This window comes from Cuculus canorus, chromosome 17, assembly GCF_017976375.1.
Source record: "Cuculus canorus isolate bCucCan1 chromosome 17, bCucCan1.pri, whole genome shotgun sequence".
In the NCBI taxonomy this organism is placed as follows: Eukaryota; Metazoa; Chordata; class Aves; order Cuculiformes; family Cuculidae; genus Cuculus; species Cuculus canorus.
Genome location: NC_071417.1, coordinates 350446 through 365950, shown reverse-complemented (window position 1 = coordinate 365950; position 15505 = coordinate 350446). Strand labels below are relative to the sequence as shown.

Here is a 15505-nt window from a genome sequence, read left to right as displayed (position 1 = left end):
ACCTTACTACATCCCCTTGGTATGCACTTGACCCAGACAAATTAAAACAAGTAAATAAAACTAATAAAATCAACTGTAATAAAATCAAGATGACCTTCAGCACAGGAATGATGATGGTTAAACAAAAGCATCCTTTGACTTTTCTATATGGTCTTGCATTAAACTGTGATTAAAAAAATTTGCTCACAAGGTTCCAATGTGGAGCACTGAACCATGTATTAGGGAATCCATTAAGTGTCTTCCACAGCAAGCATCCAAAGGACAATTTGCTTTGACAGCATTGTGTCCTGGGAAGTATAAATATTTATGTTGAAAAAGGCACTTTCTACAGCAGAATCTGATTCCCACTCAGGAGTGAAACACAATTTTCACGAAGGTATTATGTCACTGTTTCTTTCCGGGTTGCACTAGAAGTAATACAGTTTCCTGGAAATATTTTCCTGCACCAAGACTTTCCATGAAGAAGAAATAGTACAATCTAATAATTGACTCCAGCCCAGAAGACTGAAACCATTTTCCTGTGTCAGAGTTTTAGCAATAGCCAGATGTGGATGAACAGCAGGTGCCAACAGAAAACATCAGCTCTGAGCTCACATGCTCTTTACTGGCCAAATCTAGAGCATGAAGCTAAGGTTACTACTTAACTTTCTGCAGTACAAGCTATCTAGGCAGTGACAACTGTGTGGAGATGAAAGAAATCAGGGAAGTAATGAAGAACTACACTATTCTTGGACACTCAACCTCAGAAAAAAAACCAAACCAGCAAGCTAATAGTTGAAGAGGTGTATAGACAAACTTTGCTGGTGATGTATTGAAGATATGAATATGCAAGACGTGCTCCCCTGATCAAACAAAGCCGTTTTGAAGAATTTATATGAAATTAAATCATGGCCAGAGAAACCTACTTTAAAATAAATCACCTGTGATTTGTTCTCTGTGCCCATCCCTCCACACACAAACACACACCTGGTTTGATCCACATCCAGTAGATCCATACAGACCACACTACAAAGCTCACTACTCCCAACCAGGCCGCTTTATATGTTTCCAGAAGCACAGTTATCTTCTGGAGTTTACAGAAGCATCTTTAATTCAGTCCTGGAAAAGCACATCTAGAAATGCCCAGCATTTATACATAACCAACAAATTTGAGATAAACACTTCTGTACTGACTGCTACGAATATTCCTTACTTATACAAATTAAATAGCATGCCACCATCAATATTGATTAAATACAGGTACAAATTTGTCTGTCATTTGCAACACTAAGCCAAATCTTCCTTGTTTTAGGCAGCTAACATAACTCGAAGTCAGTTACATTATGCTTGTACTGTTTGAGAAAGAACACTCCAGAAGATCAGAAAGCAATAGTCTCTAATAGAGATCCTTTCCCACATTTCCAAGTGGAAAAAGAAACCTTCACAGAATGGCTCTGTTGGAGCCTTCCAGCCTCTGTTGCTTTTCTAGTTCAAGCTAGAAAAATGCAATACAGTATATAGAAATGAATGAAAAAGAAATCAAACACTTGACAGATTTGGTCTGGGATTTAGGTGACATGTATGAGCAGATGTGTGAGACTTTTCCTGTATGACTCATTGCTCAATCTTGACCAACTGCAATTAAGAAAGCAACAGATGGAATTAAAGTGGGACAGAAAACCACGGAGGACCAAAGCCGAGACATCAGTCAGCCTGACCCCGACCTCATTTACAGCACATGAACCTGGAATAAGTCTGCTAAAAATCAGAGCCATTCTTCCAGACTTATATACACGAAACAGAGATTAGAAGGTAGTTCTGAAATAAATCAGGAGGCGTGCAGCAGCATCACTAGTTTCACTGCAGCTGCTGTACTGAAACACATACCTCTCTGACAGGGAGGTGCTATAAGCAATTGAAGCCTGACAGTCATAACTGGTTTGGACTCCAAAGGTTGGACTGTTTTACTGGATCACACACCAAAGGATGGGAAGGTTGTCTACACAACGCCTGCTGAGCAGTTTGAGATGAAAATGGAATCTGGCTTCACCTCTCCACTGTTCACCTATTGGGAAAATAATTTGCAGGGGAAAAAAAAAGACAATGTATTTCTTAATAGCTTTTTACCAACTTCCAGTGCAGCTACACATTTTGGACCTCCTGCAAAGGAGGGACTACTGAAAAGGGGAATAGAGTTGTCTTTGCAGAAACAACTTAATTATGTGTAACCTGGAGCTCACTCCTACGTTAAAAAGGCCATACAACAGGGAGTTCAGCAGGCCATGACGGAAGTAGGAGTTTGAAATGTAACAAAAACAAGGAAAAAGGAATGCCTTCTTAGATACCACATACTTTTAAAATCAAGGCAAGAAGGCTATAAAGAATGTCATTAGTGCCAGTCAGTGCAGCATGTCTGGCTCCAAAGCTACCCTTGAAGCATCGCACATGTTTTTTCACCTGTGTCTGTAGAAAAGAGCAGTAAATAGTTCTAGCAGAGTGGTGATGGTCTAATTTGGGGTGGAGTTCGAAAAAGCCAAATGAATGTTCAGTAAGAAGCGCTCATGCAGCCAATGCTAACTCTTAAACTGCCTGTATCTTGACCTAAAAGAAACTCACACAGGGAAATGCAGAAGACCTGCACCACGATCCAGGGACAAGTTCTATGTAAAATATCTCCAGACCACCTCAAGCATGAAGCAAAGGAAAGGCAAAAGGATCTGATCAGCTAGTGACCCTGTTAACGATATTTGCTTTAGCCGCTGGCAGCAGAGATGAGTGGGGCACGTTGGGACTCAGTGTCCAAGCGCTGTAGGCAAGCGATGGGATGCAGAGAATCCTTTTATGGGAATTCGCTCAGGTTGGCTGCCTGGAGTGAGCAACCAGAGGCAAGGTCCACCTGGGAGAGGTTTCTACCCAAATGCCAAGACATCCCTTTTTCCTGCTGGCCGGTGGAAGCTGCAGAGCCCGCGCATTTCAGACTCTCTCCAGGCTGTTGGTGCCCTCTGGCGACTAGCGGGCGGAGGATCAGCCTGACGGGACCAGCACAGGGGAGAAAGACCCCAGGCCTCCGCCAGCCTGTGTGGGAAGACCTCAAACCCAATTTACAGCCCGTCCCTTGACCTAGGAAACTCCTTCGCTCTCCCTAGTCTTGCCAGGTACCCCACGCAGCCACACATCTGCAAAAATGCAGATGTGCCCAGGTGGCCAAGAAAGCCAATGGCATCTTGGCTTGTATCAGAAATGGGGTCACCAGCAGGTCCAGGGAGGTTATTCTCCCTCTGTACTCAGCACTGCTGAGACCGCACCTTGAATACTGTGTTCAGTTCTGGGCCCCTCACCACATGAAGGATGTTGAGGCTCTGGAGTGTGTCCAGATAAGAGCAATGAAGCTGGTGAGGGGGCTGGAGAACAAGTCTTACGAGGAGCGGCTGAGAGAGCTGGGGTTGTTTAGCCTGGAGAAAAGGAGGCTGAGGGGAGACCTTATTTCTCTCTACAACTACCTGAAAGGAGGTTGTGGAGAGGAGGGAGCTGGCCTCTTCTCCCAAGTGACAGAGGACAGGAAAAGGCAGAATGGCCTGAAGCTCCACCAGGGGAGGCTCAGGCTGGATATCAGAAAAAAATTTTTCACAGAGTCATCGGGCACTGGAACAGGCCCTGGATGTGTTTAAGGAATGGGTGGATGAAGTGCTTAGGGGCATGGTTTAGGGAGTGTTAGGAATGGTTGGACTTGATGATCCAATGGGTCTTTCCAACCTGGTGATTCTATGATTCTATGACTCTAAAAGGGACAACGTGGTCACTGTAAAAACATGCACAGAGGATAACTAAGAGTGCTATTCTGAACGTCAGCATCCCTGTCACTCCCAGCCCCTCTCCAGCCAGCAAGGGCAGGGCTAAGCTGAAGGTATGGAAGAGCAGTGCAACCCAGGAGCACTCTGTTCAGAGTGAAAGAGGGGATTATCTGACTGAGGCTAAACAAGCACCCTGAAAGTTCAAGCAAGTCCAGAGTTAGATGAAAACAAGCTACACTGCTGCAGCTCTGATGGCATAAGATAAAGAGGCTGATGGCTTAAAGAACAGGGCTCACTGCACAGGAGAAACGAAGGATAAATTGTTCTTTTTATTTCCTGTTCATGTCAGCTGGTGGTGAATTAGGAACACAGATCCCTTCTGAAGAGCTCCAGTGAGCCAACTGTCATGCTGAGAATTTGGGAGATTCAGCTCCACAGGGATGCATTTGGGTGCTTTGTCCAGCAGCATCCCGCTGCCACTGCCTGTGGGCTTGGGGTTTCGCTGCAGGTTGGGTGAAGAAGCAGAAGCTGCCTGGGGACTGCTGCTATGACTAGCAAGGCAGCTTCCCCCACCAGGCTGATGAAGGGGATGAGGAGAGAGAGAGATGCCCTGCTAAGGTCTGCCAGCCTTTGAACTCTGGGCCTTTCTTCTGAGGTAGGAAAAGGGCCAGTGTGGCAGTATGCCAAGATGAACACGCTCTGCTTGCTCTGGCCTGGCTGAGTTCATCATTTCTTTTCATCATTCAGACAAAATCTAAGTTACAAAATTGATTCTCATTTTCAGCAAGGCCTCTTTGTAAAGGGGGTCATCCAAAAAAGCAGTGTAAAGTAGCTTCAAGCAAACAAACACACAAGGCACAACTTTATCACAGAGCTGTAGTGCAAATATAACTAGGGCCCAAAGGACATGGAGCACTTGCAAGATGTGCTTTTCTTCAGGTCAGGGCTTCCTGAGGCAAAGAGGATTTGATCTACAGGTCTCAGTAACAAGCTTGTGCAAGACAAAGAAAGTAATCCCCAAACTATACCTCTGAGGCCCAGAAATGAGATCACACATCATACAGACAGAAAAGCTTACTGAGATAGTACTTAGATTTTAATAAGGCTTCACGAATCCATAGCTTTTCCACTTTTCCTGGCTATATCAGTTTATCTGCAAAAGGATAATGCCTCTCCCTAGATTCTCAGACTTCCTTACCAAGCTTTAGGATAGCGGCATGTGGAAGGACAGAGTGGGACTTGGTGATCCCTTTTACGGACACTAGGATGCAAGAAACATGGGGATATTCCTCTCTGAACAAGTTTACCTTCATCTGATTTCCATACCTGCATCACATAGCTGCTCTGTCCCACTCAGTTGGAATTTACCGAACCAGACATCCAAGGAGTGACTGGGTGCTAGGAATGGAGACATGATACCTGCCCCATGCAAGTCTGGAAAGAGAAGGAAGCTTTGCAGTTCATCTGACAGCATCGTTAATGACTTTGCTCTCCCTGGCACAAACTAGGCCTAAAAGGCCTTCCCAGAGCAGGGAAGGGTCTTCCTGCAAAGGGCATAGTGGCTGCACATTACTATTTATGGTGCATGCATGTTGGAAAGAGAATGGCACATGTGGCAGAGCCAGCCCACCAAGAGAAGCTGCTGTAACTTTGCCCCTGGCCTATCATGGGTTTTTACAGGACAAAAACACTGGTCTCCTAGCAAATAGGGACAGGACACAGATTTCATGTCCCAACAGTTCTGAGGCAGTATCAAAGATGCTGGTATCCCAATGGCTCCAGCCTATCCCCATACCAAACAGCTCAGGAGCAGCCAGAGCAGGCTCAGGGCACTTGCACAAGGTTGTGCAAAATCCCACAGCCACAACACTGTTTCCCACACAAAAAAAGTGTGAACCAACTCTCCCAGGTCAATCTGCCACCCTTCAGCATTCAACAAGCTTAGCCCTTGGCAACCCACAGCAATATTATTTCCTCTTTGCTTGTTAGGGTGGCACTGGGCTGAAGAACCTTTTGCCATACCTGTCTTGGAACCAGCTGGCCTGCGTAAGAGCCCAGCTCCCTTGCCTGCCTCAGCACACACACTCCATGTGTAAATGTGCATCACTCACCGCATCCCACAGTTTAGGTGCCAAAGAGGAGAGCTGGCCTTGGCATCTGCTCTGCAAGCCCAAGAGGTGTGCACTGAAAGGCAACTGCTTTCAGGCTATGGGAACAATGCTATCAGGTCTCCATTAGAGAAGGCGATGACAGTCATACTTATACAGATGACTAGGTTTCACCCAGAAGAGACGGGCAGGAGGATGCTTTAATGAAGGGCATACCAAGAAAAAGCACCTTCTTTGGTTCGCCTCTGGCCCTTGGCCCTTGCCACCCATAGTGAACTAAGGATGGTCCCTGAGCCAGAACAACCAGTTCTGGTGGCAAGGGCTTGGCTTGCTGTCACAAAGCAAGGGCCAGAGCTTGCAACAAATTGTGCATTCTAAAGGCACTTTCCTGCCTGTTTTCTGTTTGGTAGAACTGCAGTACCTCCTCTTCCCAGGTGCCCTCTCCTGGACTAGACCTCAATTAACTCACAGCCTCAGGCTATAAATCAAGGCAATAAAAGGGGCTGTAAAATAAACATGAACAGCTCTTCCCCTTTCCATTCAAACGTACTGAAGTGGCAAAGTCTTTTTCCAAGTGGAGCTTAGACAGCCTGTGCTTCACTGGCCTCACAAGAGGGAATCCAATGTGCTCAGATATTAATAGACGTGACCTGGTCACTGGGATGCAGGTAGCACTAGGAAGTGCCCCATGGCTTGGAGGTCAGCCTCAGGTCACTTCTGTAGAGATTCCATGTGGTGGACAGGTCTAATTTACAGCTCACAGGAGCTGGAAAAGAAGATTTTGGGGATGGAGGTTAAATAAGCAATGATGTTGGTTTTAATTATAGGGCCCCGCCTACCAGAACATAAAGGCATACATTTCATCCAGCAGACTCACCTGACACCTCAAATATGGAAGAAAAATAGATCTTCAGCCTCTAAGCCAAATCTGCTCCAAGGGATGCCCATGGGGTTAGCAAAGTTGGCTGCGTGACACTGTCAACACAAATGACTAAATTCTGTTGTCAAAGCAGTAGCCGTGAGAACAGTGACCTCTTCTAAAAATTTGCAGAGGAAGAGAACAGGGGTTTATAAACCATTGTTATTTGTAGTGCTCCAATGTCTAAAGCTTCTCTCTGAAAACAGGAACACAGCATGCTAGGTGCTCTGAGCCAAAGTGAGAGAAACACCCTGCTCTGAAGTAGTGAAATCCCTGTAGGCAAGAGGGGGGGAGAAGATAAAGCAAGAGGAGCAGAGCTTTAGCTTTAGTTCCCCTTGATTCACCCACAGCCTTGTATTCACTCATTAGCCGACAGAGCAGGACACCCTTCTCCCAAGGCTGTCAGGAACAGTCTTCAAAGTAAGATGACCTAACTTAGGGAAAGTTTTGCCTCCCTCTCATGCAGAGTTCAACCAACTCTCCGCATTGCCCAGCAGCCTCACTTGCCAGGTCTACAGAAATGAAACCATCTTTACTACCACAAACCACTGCCTATTCCCTCCACACTCTGGAGCCCACATCAAACTTTTTTATAGCCTTCAGAGCCATACGGAACCTTGAAGCATATCATCCACCTTCCTGGGTCAGTAACACCAAAGCGTCAGTAACTCCCCAAACCTTTGCACTACCACACCCTTTGGAAATCTTTCATGTCCCTTGTAGCTCATAATCCAGCCTCGGGGAGTATGTAATTCATAAGCAGACTGTTTGCTAAGAGCTAAACCCTCAGAATATTATCATGAAGGAATGGATAAGGGAACTGCAGCTCATTTTCATCAGCGGAAGGTCCTAAGCCTGTTCAGAACTGAGCTGCTCCTTGCACTAGGGAGTGAGTGAGCATACGTGCACCCATATGCAGTGGAACAAGAAGGGTTAAAATTCTTGGATCTGTCTTTTTGTGGCCACTCCTTCTGTGTTGATTGTAGGTTTGCAAATAAGTGCTCATTCAGAGAAGCAGGTGAGACATCTTTAGAGTCAGAGATGGATCAGAAGCTATAGAAAAAAGAAATTCAAGAGAACAGGAAAAAAGCTGAAGGGGACTGAAATCTTCCTTCAAGTCTTTGTCCCTCCTCTGTAAATGGGGAGCTATGACAATGCTCCTGTAGTTTGTCCAGTTAATTATAGAACAATACAAAGAGGAGGGCTGTGATGGATTGGTGATTTGCAAGATAGGGGTGTGAGAGCCAAAGAACAGTAATTACACTACACAAGTGCTTCCACATTGCCTATACAACTGACTGTTTGACTAAAGAGAAGAATCCCTCCTATCTGCGTTCCCCTCACCGATAAGAGCCAAATGCCACACAGGCCCGGGTAAATACCGCATTTTGGCTTCACTCAACCTGGAGGGGATGCCTGTTGTCCTTCCCGCCACCCGGGTCCTGGAGAGGCATCTCAGGAGAAGGCGCAGCACTGGAGACTGCTCACCTTTGCTGCAGGGAGTGGATGCCCAGGGCAGAGATAAGAATCACTGAAGCAAGGCCACAGGCAGGGGACAATGGAGAAGCTTGGGCCACAAAGCCATCCATCACAGGGCAAACAAAGCTGTTGTCAACAGGGATGGCTGCATCCTCCAGGCATGTCAGCTGTCCAGTGAGCTGGCTGACAAGCCAGTCAAGGACTGAGGAGGCCTCCAGGAAGATGCAAAGAGGAGAAGAAAGGCCATACAGCCACTGTTGCAATCCGGTACTGGTGCCAGGAAAGGCCATGCTGCTTCACAGATTCCTTACAGGAGAAGAAAGTGTAAATCTCTTGATATCAGGGCTGAATTTTCTTATTTGAACAATTTCTCCAGCAGCTGAGGATACAGGACTTCTCAGCGCTAGGGAATATTGCAACTGCACAAATTAAAGCCCTTTACATATTCTGACAAAAAACCTCAGGCTTAAAATATTCAAGGAATTTATTTTCCTCTTTTCTCAATAGTGTGAGCCTTTCCCTAGTTAGTGTTGTAACACTGAGTACATCTGCAAGTGCTTCTCGACAGAAGGGTCACAAGGGAAGGGAGCTGTAAGGTGGTACCCATGTCAGTCTTCACTCTCTCACACTTTATGCACATCTGACACCATTACTTAAGCTTGGCTTAGGAATAGCTTTTTTGATCAGCCCCTTCCATGGATACTCTTATTCCAGATGGATATAGTAGCTCAGTTTGACTTCCCTGCTCACTCGAGCCTAATTGCCCTGTGCAGACAAGCACTTGCATGAGTACCTTCTTATATGTGTGGTTCCACCAAATCATCCACCTCAAGAGAACAAACAAATCTCCAGCAGATCTGGCTTCCACATGAAAGTAATACAAGAACAGCCTTTCTGAGTTCACTACTGGCCAGAAAACAGGAATCAAGCACGTGTTTCTGATCATTTCAGAAGCTCCAAAAGAAGTTTGATTCAGAACGGGCAAGAGTTCGAACGGGAAGAGGGGAAAGACATGTCCTGTTTGAAGTGTAAGGTCTCATTTTTTTATTAAGCCATCTTAACCACTCTTACCACATGCATGTGAAGGGTCAGACCAGGGCAATGTGCAGAGTAGTTCATAACACAAATATTAGAAGTTAAGACGTCCCTGAGCTTTGAAACTGCTGAATCCAGCAACGTGGTCTGAGCTCATTATAAAGAAAGGTTAAAGCAGAGATGAGGGTCTGAACTCAGACTCACAAATACCAAGGCTTACAGCGGGGTACATCTTGAACTATAAGTTGTTCTCACTCCTTTCTTTCTTCTCACTGCAGCTCTTGGGACCTTCCTTCTCTGTGTCATGTTTGGTGACTTTTTGCTTATTTTTCTGCAGTCCGGAGAGATGCCACAAACCTGGAGTAGGGCCCTTCCACCCATTAATCAAAAGCTACAAGTGCTCTGCAGGGAGACAAAACCTCTGTGTGTTTTCTCTGATATTTCTGGAGCACGGCATGGAAGGCCAGGGGAGGGGGGGGCTGGTCCAAGGACCTCTAGTTAGATTAATATTTTATTCAGAGACCTATTAATCAAAGTCAGAAGTGGCGTGAAGCAGCACCAAGGGAGAAAAATAGCTGGACAATCAAGACTCTTTCAAAAAAAAAAAAAAATAAGAAACTCTCTCAGCTTGTCCTGATTTACTGCAACTCACTCACAGTACTGGATGGGAGAGGGGGGATTTGCAGTCTCTATCCAAACAGGAGTGGAACATACAGGTAAATTCTGGCTTTTTTCACATTAAGCAAACATGTCTGTATCCTGCCCCCAGCACAAATCAAAAAGGTCCCTATCTTTCTTTCTCCAGAGCATAACGCGCTTTCATGGAAGCTTATACTTTTTAATTATTATTTTTGGAAGACAGCATGATTAGACTTCTTTTTCTTACAAGGAAAGACAGGATCAGTTAACGGGAACAGGTCTGGCCAGCGTTCTGCTTGATTAGGGCCTTTGGAAGTCAGCATTTTGCCCCACAGAGGGCGAAATAAATGGCCTTATACAGCATGATACTGACTGGAGTCAGACACGTGTGTGTTGGGAGACTGAACAACCCAGCGTTTGTTCCCTCTGGCACCAGGACTAACCCATCAGGAGACGAAGCACAGCAATGCAGGTGGTATATGCCTGAAAACACAGATGCAGTAGGCACAGAGCAAAAGAGGTATTTTGTTTTATGATAAAGGTCATTATTCTGCAGAGGCTTGACCCAGAGGAAAGAGCCCAGAGGAAAACCCTATGCTTTCCTCTGAAAGTGGGGCGACCCTGCTGGAAGAGGGAAGACAAGGGCTAAGCTGGACAGCAACATTATAACCGGTCATGGCAAGCAGTTCCTAGGAAACTATAGCAGCTGCCTTACACAAAGATAGTTCTGCTGCAAGGAAGGAGACACTTGGCTATTTCTTAGAAGAGATGTGGAAACCACATGTGCACCCTCCACCCAGGAAGAGCCAAGGCATCTCCAGGAGCTTTGGGTTGGTTTTCTCCCATGGTGAGTTCCTGGCAGCTGCTGACAGCAGGGAGATTTGAGGAATTCAATCTGTTCTCTCTTCCCCGGGCTTCTGCCCTCTCCAATCCCAAAACACAAATACATGGAGTAAGAAACGGAATTTTCCTGTACAGATACATGAGACAGCAGGCAAGGAGAGACTTGTGGAATGCACAGCCCAATGGATCTAGTTTCCCAGAAAGACTGGCTTGGCCTTAGCAGAAGGTTAATTAACTCTGGCAGCTTAGGGCTGGAAAATGTCCACTTCATGCACTGAAGTGCCTGTCCATGGGTGAAGAGGGGGCCAGGCAAACCATAGGGGCAAAGGTCTATCTGTAGACATGTATTAAAAGCTTGGCTGGGCTTGTGCCTGGGTCCTTCGGGAGGAACCAGAAAAGACCACAAGAAAGATTTAGCCAGTTGCTATAGCCAGAGTAGGGTCTTGTGGGTGCAAGGGGAGAACAACCAAACCACTAAAAAGCTAGAAAAACACAGCCATGCCAGGAGTAGGTGGAGACACATTATCTTACCGGGCAGGCATGCTCAGGATCCTCTGAGCATCACAAGTGCCTTTGTACCTCAGACTCTAGGAAAAACGGCTGAGGGCTTGAAAAAATATCCCTCAGGGGGTGTTGTGGTTCACAAGTGGGAGAGCTGAGTGCATCACTGCAGCATAGCAGAGAGAAACAGTTACTCCAAGGACACACAGACCTGATGAAAGCAGGATTTGGTTTCCCTTGCACACTGAAAGAGGACACTGTTCCATACCTCTGTACACATTTGAGTGAAATGTGTTTGGGACTGGAGACCTCTGTTCCCACTGCTGGTTCTGCATCTTGCCAGACTGCAGGATACACTTCATGCTCAACAAGACTGAAGCTAGAGAGATTCCCAGTGCAGCAGCTCCTAACTGCACCACACATCAAAAAATGCCCTTGTTCCCTGCCATTCCTGTAACACCCAGGATCTGAATATTTTGAAAAGACTCATGACAGCATTTTGCAAGACTTCTGTGAGGTGGCAGCAGCTGCCTGTCTAAGTACAGGGCCTGGAGACAGACACTGTCCCCAAGACTCTGGTGTCAGTGTTGAACACCAACTCTTCCAGCCTTAGACTTACTGGAATCTACAGGGAACTTGATGATCATAACCTCTGTGAAGAACAGGGGAACACGATCCCTCTTCCGCACTGTGAAAATTATCGAGAAGAAAGTGAGGAAGAGCTACATGCAAGACAGACACCTTGGGCTGCATATCCTCCCTTCCCACTTCTCAGGAAGCCGATGTGAGATGCAGGAGTGTTCAGTCCCAGCTGTGCTGCTTGATGTGCTTTGTGAGAGCAGGCACGTTCCAGAACTTTCCCTGTCTCCGTCTTTGCAATAGGTATAAGAGCTGGGGTCCAGCTTGGCAAAGTCCTGTGGAATCTGTTGATGAGAAGAATTTACAAGACAGATATTTGTATTTTACCGAGATGTTTTCCCCACAACTTCATAGAACAGTAGAGGTTCATCACAAGGTAAGTATAAGGATGAACAGCCTGCAGCTAATTTAAAGGATCCCACCATCTAAAACAGAACAGATCAAATCCTCTGTGCTGCATTGAGATGGACCAAGCAGCAGCTGGGGAGCTCACAAATCCGCTCAGGGAAGCCTCTGTGTAGCGAAAGGAGGGTTAGGCATTAACACAGAATTTCTGTGATTCCTTGGCTTGCTGCTCAAGATAAGTATCATAGCCTCAAATATTTGAGGGAAATACTAGACCTAAACAAAGAAAAAGTAAGGTTCAAAACTGAATTTTTGCAAAAGAATAGTGAAGGAAAAGAGAGAGAAATGGAGGCCAGGAGGTACTGGACAAGCCAAGGAAAACATTTTGGGAAATGCCATACCACACAGTGCAATCAAATGTATTTCAAAAGCAAAAGAAACAGTTTTCCAGAAGTTACTGCATAGCCAGGCTGTAGCCAGGAGGTATATCCTTGCCCCTGCTTTGAACCACAGACTACCCCCTCTCCTTCTGCCCCGCATTTTTCACTCAAGCTCAAGCACTTGCAGATGTGCCAAACTTAGCATACTTCTGAAGATTAACTTTCTAGATTGAGTTTCTCGATAACTACTCAATAAAACAGACTTCAGCTTTTTTCTTCAGCACACAAAGTCCCTGCAAAGCTGCTTTGCCGTAAAGCTACAGGGTGCCTTGTGGCAGCCCACAAGTTCCTCTGCTTTTCTCTTCACTGCAAGCTTAGAGGTTCCAGTGTATTTTATGTTTTATGTACAGCTTGGCTTACACTGACTTGGGTGCAGCAACGCCAACAGAATAGACTCCCTTTCCTGCCATGCTGGACTCTGAACCAGGGCTGATTAGCCAGAAAGGTAGGAGGGCAGGGCAGGAGGAGCAGAAAGCCAGCATCAAGACAGGCAAGGAAATCCTGTCATTCCTCTCTGAGTCTGTAATTAGATCCTCCCTCTTCTGTTATTCTTGCCACTCATTCTCCATCTGTAAGAACTGCTGAGGATGCAACTAGACCAACTCAGTAGGCAACAACTGCTTCAGCATTTGTAGATACTCAGTAACCAGCCCAGATCAAGCTCCTTGTTGCGAGGAAACTGCCCATCAGGTCAGCCTTTTTACTAACTATGCTACCTGGTTGTTTTCCTGGTTGTTCACCACAGACTTCGTCTTGAGGTCTGTTTGCTGTCAGCTGACATTGGACATCACTAGCACTGATGCTAGACTGCAGTGAGGTCCTTCCTCCCTTGCTGAGTGAGGAAACCTTTTCCAGGCAGCTCACAACAGCAAACGAACACCCAGCAGTTAATGCTCCCACATGCCTGCCAGGGACCTCTTCATGTTTGCAGTGCTCAGCTCAGACATTCCTTGCTCAGGGGAGCTGAGGGCAAACACCTCTGAGGATGGTTTAGTGTTGGCCACCTTGGATAGCTAGTGAAGATGTCTGGTGAACTCCTTGTGACATTAGTCCAGGTAGACAACAGCCTCTCATTTGATACAGGGAGCATTGTGAATCCACTCATGGCCCAAGGCTTCAGAACTGCTCCAGAGAAGGGCACAAGATAGTGCCTCGTACTGTACTAAGTTATCTCTTCTAATGGGTGGTCAAGTAAAACCACAGCACAGTTTACACAAGGCTGCTGCTGGTGCTAACAGCAGAAGGCAGCAAGTTCCACACAGCCTCTCAGCTTCACATGCTTCTTGTCCTGGGCACAGACATCCATCTCTGTACCAGCCTACATCATCACTGAGTAACCTCACATCCTGCTTGTGTCAACACAGGGGGATGCAGGGACCCGGCATGGTGCAGCTGTTAACAGTGTACCACTCAAGCTCAGCACCACATTTCACCCATTTCCTCCACCAGATGACACAGCACAGTCAAGGAGATGTCGCCCCAGAATTTCTGGGGTACAGCCTGCTCACAGTAGGCAGGAAGCCCAAGGCCTGTAATGGAACTAATGCCAGGCCACCTCTGTGATGGATCAGCCATCAGGATCCCTGCCTGATCCCTTCCCTTTCATACAAGAGGCTACCTCCTGGCTGCCTTCCTACCCCAGCAAAAGCTCCTGTTTGATATACACTCCAGCTGCTTCCCAACAGGGAAGATATTCCTTCTCCAACTGGCATTTCCTTTGAAATAAGAGCAACACAGCAGGCACTGGACTCCCAGTGTGTCAACACATGCAGCTGAGCACCTCCAGGGGTCCTGGGAGTTCTTCACAGACAGGCTGGATGGCTGTGGTTAATAAACTTTCAGTCTCTGAGAAACAACAGTCTTCTGCTTTCCAGGGGAGAAACCCCAAATGCCATCAGTCCTGCACTGCTTCCAACCACTGGATTCACTCGGACAGCAAAGCAAAAGTAGAGCTGTAACTTAGGCATGATCCAGCCTCTTGCAGGAAGACTTGTGCCACGGAAGCTTGGCTCCAGGTGGGGCCAACTCTCCCCAACAACGGTAGGCCATGTCACTGGTAGTCCTGATAAAAAAGACCATTTACACCACCCTACTCTTCCTGTTCCTTTGCTGTACCACACATGCAATGAAAGACTTCAGCAGCCAGATCCTCTCCATTGTGCAAGGTCTAAAGCTGGTGGAAACCACACAGTGAATTATTATTTTAATATGAAACCCCGAACTTAAGGAGCAGTTGGTATAAATACCTATTTTTAAAACATAGATAAAGATATATATCTATATATAATCAGGGGACGTGTTTAGATACCTGCTTTCCAGTTCATAAACACCAAAGCTCCAATTTTTGGATTAGAGTAATTTTTCATTGAGAAAGTCAAGTGGCTTCTAGTAGGCAGGAGGGTAAGCGTGAAGATGAATGCACCAGTTGTATGCCCAGGGTTTCAGCTGAATCGTTCCCAAGACAGATAGGGGGAAAAAGAGTCTAAGATGGGAAACATCTGAGATAATTTCCCATCCCACATGGATTTCACAATTTCCCTGGGCACTGTTCAGGGGATACAGTGCCCAGCCTTCATCTCAGTTTCCTCTTATTTTGACAGGACTCTGATGCTTTTGGTGGTTTTAGAAATATTTGCCTTGCTGTACATAACTAATGTTACACTTCCAAGACATGGATAATCAAGTGCTCTTGCCCCCTAGCTCTGCCCTCCTGCTTTGGATCTCATTAAATGAGAGATTCACACCGGCAGTTTGCGTGCATGGCCTAGCACATTTCCACACACTCCA

The 15505-nt window shown here is 46.2% G+C and overlaps 1 long non-coding RNA gene across 1 annotated transcript in view; it reads right to left on the bottom strand.

Annotated features, from left to right (window-relative positions):
- The window catches only part of LOC128853898 (uncharacterized), a 35840-nt gene extending 23648 nt beyond the window's left edge, over positions 1–12192 (bottom strand). Inside the window, exon 1 of the long non-coding RNA XR_008452719.1 lies at positions 12036–12192. This is a non-coding gene — a long non-coding RNA (uncharacterized LOC128853898). The remainder of the gene's footprint in view (positions 1–12035) is intronic.
- Between the last annotated feature and the right edge of the window lie 3313 nt (positions 12193–15505).